This window comes from Rhinolophus sinicus, chromosome 17 (assembly GCF_057876585.1).
Source record: "Rhinolophus sinicus isolate RSI-liver-muscle chromosome 17, RSI-T2T, whole genome shotgun sequence".
NCBI lineage: Eukaryota > Metazoa > Chordata > Mammalia > Chiroptera > Rhinolophidae > Rhinolophus > Rhinolophus sinicus.
This window is the reverse complement of record NC_142517.1, coordinates 11254884-11263545: the sequence shown is the minus strand read 5'-3', so window position 1 is coordinate 11263545 and position 8662 is coordinate 11254884. Positions and strand designations below refer to the sequence as shown.

Genomic DNA, 8662 nt, shown 5'->3' with positions numbered 1-8662 from the left:
AATGCTTCTCCACTCATTCAATAAGACTAATATTATCCTGACGCCAAATAAAAACATCATAAGAAAATAAAATTACAGAACAATATACTCTGTTCAAATGGGATTTATCACAGGAATGCAAGGTTGGTTAAACATCTTAAACTCTATCAAAGTAATACACTATATAAATAGAACAAAGGACAAAAAACATATGATCATCTCAATAGATGCAGAAACAGCATTTGACAAAATTTAACACCCTTTCATGTCAAAAACTCTGACCAAACTAGGAATAGATGGGAACTTCCTCAATCTGGATAAAGGTTAGCTATGAAATACCTACAGCTAACAACATACTTAATGGTAAAAGACTGAATGCTTACCCCAGCTACTGGGAACAATGCAAGGATGTCAGCTTTACCACTTATATTCAACATGGCACTGGAGATTCCAACCAGTGTTATAAGGCCAAAAAGTGGGGAAACACTTAAATAGACACTTTATCAAAGAAGATACACAAGACACACAGTCATGCTGAGCTGAGCTCTGGCCAGGGGCAAGCGGCGTGCTGCCAGCCCTGGCTCCCATCTGACAGCAGACCCAATCCAGGACCTCAGCCACTGCACCTGCTGGGCCACCCCAGAGTCCCCATGCAATGCCAGGGCCCTGGCTAGGGAACCTGGTCCACAGCCCCTTCCCCTGGCACTGGTGGTTGATGTGGATGCTGGCGGCTATGGCTGCATGGAGTGGAGACAGAGGTTCAAGATGGCGGATTCCAGCTGAGGCTGGGGGGCCTAGCTGGCCCCCATGTTCCCTTTTCTGTTGCCATAAATTGCAGACACCTCAGCCCCAATGGGCCCTGTGTATGAAGGTATGGCTTCATATGTGCAAGTTTTCTCCCCTCACACCCTCAGTCAAATGCCGTCTGTAGTGTAAAGAAACTGAAAGTGGAGCCGAGTTCCAGCTGGAGCATGACTGCATATGGCCCCCACAGCAGTGTATAGCCAGAGAAAGAACATGCCACCTTCTCAGCCAGCCACCACAATCATCAGCATCTCCTTTCCCATCCGAAACCCAAGCTTACCTTACACGCAGACCATCACCTACCCAGGAAGCACCGAGCACATAGTCATCACATCAGCAAGTAGAATTTCTGACTCTGGGCAAGTCCTCGGCAGACCACATAACCTAATGAGTCGAAGCACTACGAGCTTTCTTGATACCTACCAAAAATGGGGACTCAAGCGTAACAGTGAGCATATTGAGAACGTAAGCGGTGTCCAGATCAACGAGTATCCATCCAAGAATACTGCAAGGGGGGCCAATGTAGCCACTGCCACCACATCAACTGCCACCTCCAAAAACAGTGGTTCCAACAGCGAAGTGATTATCAGCTGGTCCAGCATGAGGGACTGTGCTCCTTGACCAACACATATGAAGTGTTAGAGTTCTCGGGCCGAGAGACGTTTGGGCAACTGTTCGAGTGCTAGAAACAGGGCACTAGTGAGATCATAGCCATCAAGATCCTGAAGAACCACCCGTCATATGCTCAGCAAGGTCAGATTGAACCCGCCTGAGCACAAACAGTGCTGACAGCTACAACTTTGTCCAGGCCTCTGAGTGTTTCCAGCACAAAAATCACACATGCCTGGTCTTTGAGATGCTGGAGCAGAACCTCTATGCCTTCCTGAAGCAGAACAAGTGCAGCACCTTGCCCTTTAAGTACATTTGCCTAGTCCTCCAGCAGGTAGCCACAGCCTGACAAAGACCCAGAGCCTGGTCATCAGAGTAAAGGCCATCAGCTTTGGTTCCGCCAGCCACGTGTCCAAGGCTGTGTGTTCCACCTACTTGCAGTCCAGATATTACAGGGCCCCAGAGATCACCTTTGGTTTACCATTTTGTGAGACAATTAAAATGTGGTCCTGGGCTGTGTCACTGCAGAGCTGTTCCTGGGCTGGCTGCTATATTCAGGAGCTTCCGAGTATGATCAGATTTGGTATATTTCATAATCGTGGGCTTTGCCAGCTAAATATTTAAGCACAGGGACAAAGACAACTAGGTTTTTCAGCCATAACACAGATTCGCCTCATCCTTGTGGAGGCTGAAGACACCAGATGACCACAAAAGCAAACATGGGGATTAAGTCAAAAAAAGCAAGAAAGCACATTTTCAGTGGTTTAGATGATATGGCCCAGGTGAACGTAACAACAGCTTGGGAAGGGAGTGACACATTGGTAGGAAAGGCAGACAGTTGAGAGTTCATTGAACAGTTAAAGAAGATGCAGACCATAGATGCCGGTAAGAGAATCACTCTGATAGAAACCGTGAACCACCCTGTGGTCAGACTTACTCGATTGTCCCCATAGCACACATGTCAAATCATGTTTCTAGAGCATGGAGGTTTGCAAGTGCCTGGTGAATATGACACTGTGAAGCCAAGCAAAACCCCTTTATCACCTACATGGCCCCCAGCTCGTCCACCAACCTGATGATGACCTTCAACAACCAGCTGAACACTGAACATAACCAGCCTTCAGCGGCATCCATTGCTGCAGTGGCCCAGCAGCGCATGTGCTGGGCCTGACCCCTGCTAGCAAGCTCTTATCATGTGTGTGCCTGACTTCCAAGGATTGCAGGCCTCTCCCTCTAAGCATGCTGGCTATTCCGAGCGAATGGAAAATGCAGTTCCCGTCCTCACTCAAGCCCCAGGAGCTCAGCCTCTTCAGATCCAACCAGGTCAGCTTGCCCAGCCGTCCTGCCCAAGTGGGACCCAGCAGATCCTGCTTCCCCGCTGTGTGGCAGCAGCTGACTGGAGTGGCCGCCCACAAGTCGGCGCAGCATGCAGCCGTGATTCCTGAGACCACGGCAGTCACCCAACAGTTGGCGGGCTGGAGGAACACGGACGCTCATGTCAGCCATTGCAATCCCATCAGGCAGCAGCCTGCGCTATTGACGGGTCATGTGAGCCTTCCAGACTCTCAGCCCTTACACGTGCGCGCGGCCAACCAGCACCACCTCCCCCCGGAAGAGTAAGCAGCGCCAGTCCTCTGCGAGAAACGCCTGCACCTGTGAGGTGTCCTCTTCCCAGCCCACCAGCTCCCGCCAGCTGTGCGAGCGCATCACGGACGACCAGCCACCCGCCGTACCCTGGTGCACAGCAGCTCCTGCCGTGTTTCTCCCCCAAAATAAGACCTAGCCGGACAATCAGCTCTAATGGGTCTTTTGGAGCAAAAATTAATCTAAGACCCGGTCTTATACTATGTTAGATAAGACCCGGTCTTATATGATAGTAAAACAAGACCAGGTCTTAGATTAATTTTTGCTCCAAAAGACGCATCAGAGCTGATTGTCTGGCTAGGTCTTATTTTCGGGGAAACGCGGTAGGTCATGTGCGGCTGGGATGATGTGACAGGGCCTCCAGCACCATCAGGGAATCGCAGAAGCAGATGAGGGTCATTCCCAACGCCCCCAGCCCCACAGGCAGCATCCTTACCATCAGCAGCAGCGATAGACAAGGAGGAACAGAAGCCGGCCCCCACCAGCACTGTCCCGAGAAGAGGAAAAACGTCCTCAGCTGTGCCACAGTCCACGACTCTCCCTAGTCTGACTCGTGCAGCATCACCAGCCCCTACTCCGTGCAGCACCAAGCCGGTCACAACTCCGACACCTTTGACACCAAGGGGAGCCTGGAGAATCACTGCGCTGGGAACTCCCGAACCATCATCGTGCCGTCCCGGAAGTGTTAGTGGAACGAGACAACCTGGTCGCGCGGCCCACACCAGTCACCACTCTTCCTTCCGCAAGTCCGAGTCCTCCAGCAACATAACCTCCACCAGCGGTCAGTCTTCAGGGAGCTCATGTGGAGCCATGGCCTACTGGAAGCAGAGGCCAGGACCACATTTCCAGCAGCAGCAGCAGCCTCTCGGCCTCAGCCAGGCTCGGCGGCACATCACTGACCCGGAAGGTCACTCTCACGATGGCAGCCCCCCCACAACAGCGCAGCGCCGGCACCGTGCACCTCTACCTGGCGGCTGCTGCCACCCACCTTCCCAGCCAGCCCGGCCCCACCTGTACACCTACACAGGCACCCGGGCCCACTTGGTGGCCTCTCAAAGCTCGGTGCTCCACCCCGTGCAGCACACTGCCTACCCAGCTAGCACCATCCGTCACGTCCTGTGAGCATGGAACCCTAGGTCCTGGCCTCGTTCACCCTCCACCCCAATCAGTGTTCAGCCACCAGACCTACATGACCACCTCTCCAGCTTCCACTGTCTATATGGGATACCCACTGAGATGCACCAAAGTCAACCAGTACCCTTACATACCCTCCACTGGAAGTGGAGGAGACAGAAGGGAGGATGGCTGAGGGGAGGAGGGAAGGAGGAGGGACCTCCATGGGAAATGGGCTTCTTTATACTGAAGGTGCTGCACAGAAACGCTAAAATGGGGGGGGGGGGGGGGGCAGGGAGGAAACACAAATGAAACTTGAACTAGGAAGTAGGAGGACTTAGAGCACAGAAGAGAACATTTCTTAAAGGTAGGGATTCAGGAGGGGGGGCATCTGTGCTTTTTATTTTTAAAAAGAAAAATGAGGGGGCCAGCCCGTGGGCTCAGGCGGTTGGAGCTTGATGCCCCTAACTCCAAAGGCTGCCGGTTGGATTCCCACATGGGCCAGTGGGCTCTCAACCACAAGGTTGCCAGTTCGATTCCTGGACTTCTGCAAGAGATGGTGGGCTACGCCCACTGCAACTAACAATGGGCAACTGGACCTGGAGCTGAACTGCACCCTCCACAACTAAGGTTGAAAGGACAACATCTTAACTTGGAAAAAGTCCTGGAAGTACACACTGTTCCCCAATAAAGTCTTGTTAAAAAAAAAAAAGAAAGAAAAATGAAAAAGAAAGAGAACGCCAGTAACAAAGCACAGAGCTCAGGAACCCATTCTGCAACAAACTAGCAAGGAGAAGAAGAGAGACACCCAAAATTCCAGAAGTGGGGGGTAGGGAGGGGCAGTGGCAGTTTTTTAAAAATAATTTTATCTATGATGTTTTCGAAGATTATTTTCACATGGCAGCAAGTGATATTTAAGAATTTGCTGTCAGGGGACACTTGATAGGGAACTCCAATAGATTGTTAATTATTGAACATAAGAATTGAGGATTTTTCTACAACTCTAAAGGGTCAACAGCCCTCTAGAAATTCAGGCGGTGGCCTGAGGAGGCTACCTGGGGGTTGATCTGGGGTCAGCAAAGCCCGGCTCTAGCTCACTGGTCACAACTGATTGGGGTGGGGAGGTGTCCAGGCTGAAGGAAGACCTCTTGGGAAAGGGTGCATTTTCTCTTTCTGAGCACTCTGGATAAATCCCTAAGTAATGTTATTCCTCAAATAGCATTAAGCATGTGTGATGGAGGAAGAGGAGGAGGAGGAGGAGGAGGAGGAATACAAATAGCTAATAAACAAATGAAAAGATGCTCAAAATCATTAGTCATTAGTGAAATGCAAATTAAAACCACAATGAAATAACACTACACACTCTCTAGAATCGCTATCATAAAAAACAATACCAAGTGTTGGCAAGGATGAGGAGAAAGTAGAACCTTCATATGTTGCTGATGGGACTATAAAATGATATAGGCACTTTGAAAAACCATTTGGCAATTTTTTAAGAAAGTCTAAAGTTTAAAAAGTAAACCGAAGAGAAATGAAACTGTATGTCCACACAGACATGTATATCAATGTTCTTGGCACCATTATTCATAATATTCCAAAACTGGAAATAATCCTGTCTTTGTTTGCTACAGCTACTGTATCAAAGTACTACAAACCAAAGGGGCTAAATAACAGAAATTGATTGTCTCTCAGTTTTGGTGGCTAGAAGTCTGAGATGAAGGTGTCGGCAGGGTGAGTTCTGTTCCAGGCCTCTCTCCTAGCTTCTGGTGATTGCTGGCAATCTTTGGTGTTCCTTGGCTTGTAGAAGCATCACCCTGATTTCTTCCTTCACTGTCACCATGGTGTTCTCCCTGTATGCACATCCATGTCAAAGTTCTGTTTATAAGGACACTAACCATGTTGGATTAGGGGTCCATCCTACTCCAGTATAGCCTTATCTTAACCAATCACATCTACAAAACCCTATTGCCAAACAAGGTCACACTCTGCAGTACTAGGGGTTAGGACTTTAACATATGAATTTTGGAGGGGACACAACTCAACCCATAACAAATCCAAATGTCCATCAACTTAAGAGTGGAAAAGCTATTTGTGCTCTATCCATGCAATGGAATACTACTGAGATGTAAAACGGAACAAACTACTGATACACCCTACAACATAGATTAAGCTCTAACACTTTATGCTGAATGAAGGAAGCCAGATGCAAAAGGCTACTATTGTATGATTCTATTTATAAGAAATGTGCAGAAAAGGCAAATGTATAGAAAAAAAAGCAGGTCAGTGGTTGCCTAGTGCTAGGGATGGGAGAAGGGATTAAGCAAAAACCAACATGAGGAAAATAGTTAGACTTGATAGAAATGTTCTAAAACTGTATTTTGGTAGTGGTTGCCAACGACATAAATTTACTAAAAAGATTCACTGAAGTGTTCGCTTATAACAGGTGAATTTTTTTGTACTTTTTTTTTTTTTTTTTACTTTATTGGGGAACAGTGTGTACTTCCAGGACTTTTTTCCAAGTCAAGTTGTCCTTTCAATCTTAGTTGTGGAGGGTGCCGTTCAGCTTCAAGTTGTTGTCCTTTCAGTCTTAGTTGCAGGGGGAGCAGCCCACCATCCCTTGAGGGAGTGGAACCGGCAGAGCCTTGTGGTTGAGAGGACGTGCTCCAACCACCTGAGCCATCCGGGAGGCAGCTCAGCTCAAGGTGCCGTGTTCAATCTTAGCTGCAGGGGGCAGAGCCCACCATCCCTTGCGAGACTCTAGGAGTTGAACCAGCAACCTTGTGGCTGAGAGCCCACTGGCCCATGTGGGAATCGAACCGGCAGCCTTAGGAGTTAGGAGCACGGAGCTCTAACTGCCTGAGCCACCGGGCTGGCCCACAACAGGTGAATTTTTTAATGGTAAATTATATATTAGTAAAACTGGTTTTTCGTTTTTAGAAAAAAACTTCTGGGGGTGGGGACCAGCAATCTGTGTTTTAACAAGCCTTCCAGCTGATTCTAGTGTACACTAAAGGTGTAAATCACTCCTCTAAAGAGACTTTTTAAACCAGAAGAACTTGACATGACATCATTGGCACATCTAAGTCTCACACGATTCCTACCCACCCAGAGTGATACAGAATTATGAAGACAATTATAATCCCCTAAAGGGAATAAAAGACTACATTTTCTTTACAAATCTGAATAGCATGTGTGTTAACTCTGATACAGAGCCCAGACTTAGAAGTGGCCCTGAGGTTCAGACCATGTCCAAGTGGACACTCCCAGCTTGACACTTCGAGGTTCCTCAGGCACCCAGATGCACCCTGTCCTGAATTAAGCTCTTTATCCCTCAACTTGCTTTCCTTGGTAAATGGGGCCACCAGCCACCCAGTCTCACAAGCCCGAAACCTGGGAGCTGCCTTTGGCTCCCCACCCTCTCTCCCTGAACTATAGTTAGTCACTGATGCTCAAGGATCCATGTCCATTATCTCTCTCCCCCATTTTTTCCAGTAATGGCTTTAGGCCAGGACTTTATCACATCTCGCAAATGGCCTCTCTGCCTTTAGTCTCAGCCCACTCCATTCAATCCACCCACTCAAATATCCTAGGGATCATTCTTGTATATGAACATAATTACGACATTCCCTCCTCAGACCTCTTTGGTGGCTTATCATCGCTATCAGATAGAAATTGCTTTTGATCGCATGTAACAGAAACCTGGTTATGCTTGTTTAATCAAATAAGGAAGATTATTAAATACACAGCTAACTCCCAATTATAGTTTGCAAACTTCTAATCCTAGATTGTTCACTTCTGTTTACTAACAATATAATTTTTACACTTCTCCCTTTCCACCTTTCAAAAATGCCTCAGATACTTCATGATTCTGTGGTATACATTTTTTTACAGGGTTTCTTTATTGGTAACAGCTTTTGTGATTTTTTTCTTTTTTGTGTGTGTGATTCACTAACATGAAGTTGCAGGTAGGACTAGTTTATACGACGTTCAACTGTTTCTAATTTGTTTCCTAGTTACTAGTGTATTTGTTTCATAGCATTACAAAAACCTCTCTTTTTATACTTTGCTTCTTATGGATTTCTCTGAGTTCTGATATTTTTCTACAATTAATAGAAAATACAGAGGGTGCCCAAAAATGTATGCACATTTTAAGAAAAACTGTATTAAAATTGTAATAATATATACTGATAACAAAAGATGAATACAAGTCACATTTGACTTCTGCAATTACAAGAGGTGCTCAAAGTGGTTCCCATCAGCGTGCAGACACTTCTGATGACGGCGAACTACTGCTTGAGCAACGTTGACCAATGTGTCCACTCGTATACATTTTTTGGCAACCCTGGTATGTTTTTCATAAGCAAAGGCCTTGGTGATAATCCCTTTGTGATGTGTGATGTGAAGGAAATCAATATAAAACTACGTATGCTCTGAGAATGATGAAGGTACAAAAGGGAAATCACTTTGGGTCACAGAAGAAAAAATGATTTAGGGAAAAAGATGAGATAAAGGA

The 8662-nt window shown here is 47.1% G+C and overlaps 1 pseudogene; it reads left to right on the top strand.

The window, feature by feature from the left end:
- Positions 1 to 467: 467 nt before the first annotated feature.
- On the top strand, positions 468 to 4345 carry LOC109446644 (homeodomain-interacting protein kinase 2 pseudogene; annotated as a pseudogene).
- Positions 4346 to 8662: the final 4317 nt, after the last annotated feature.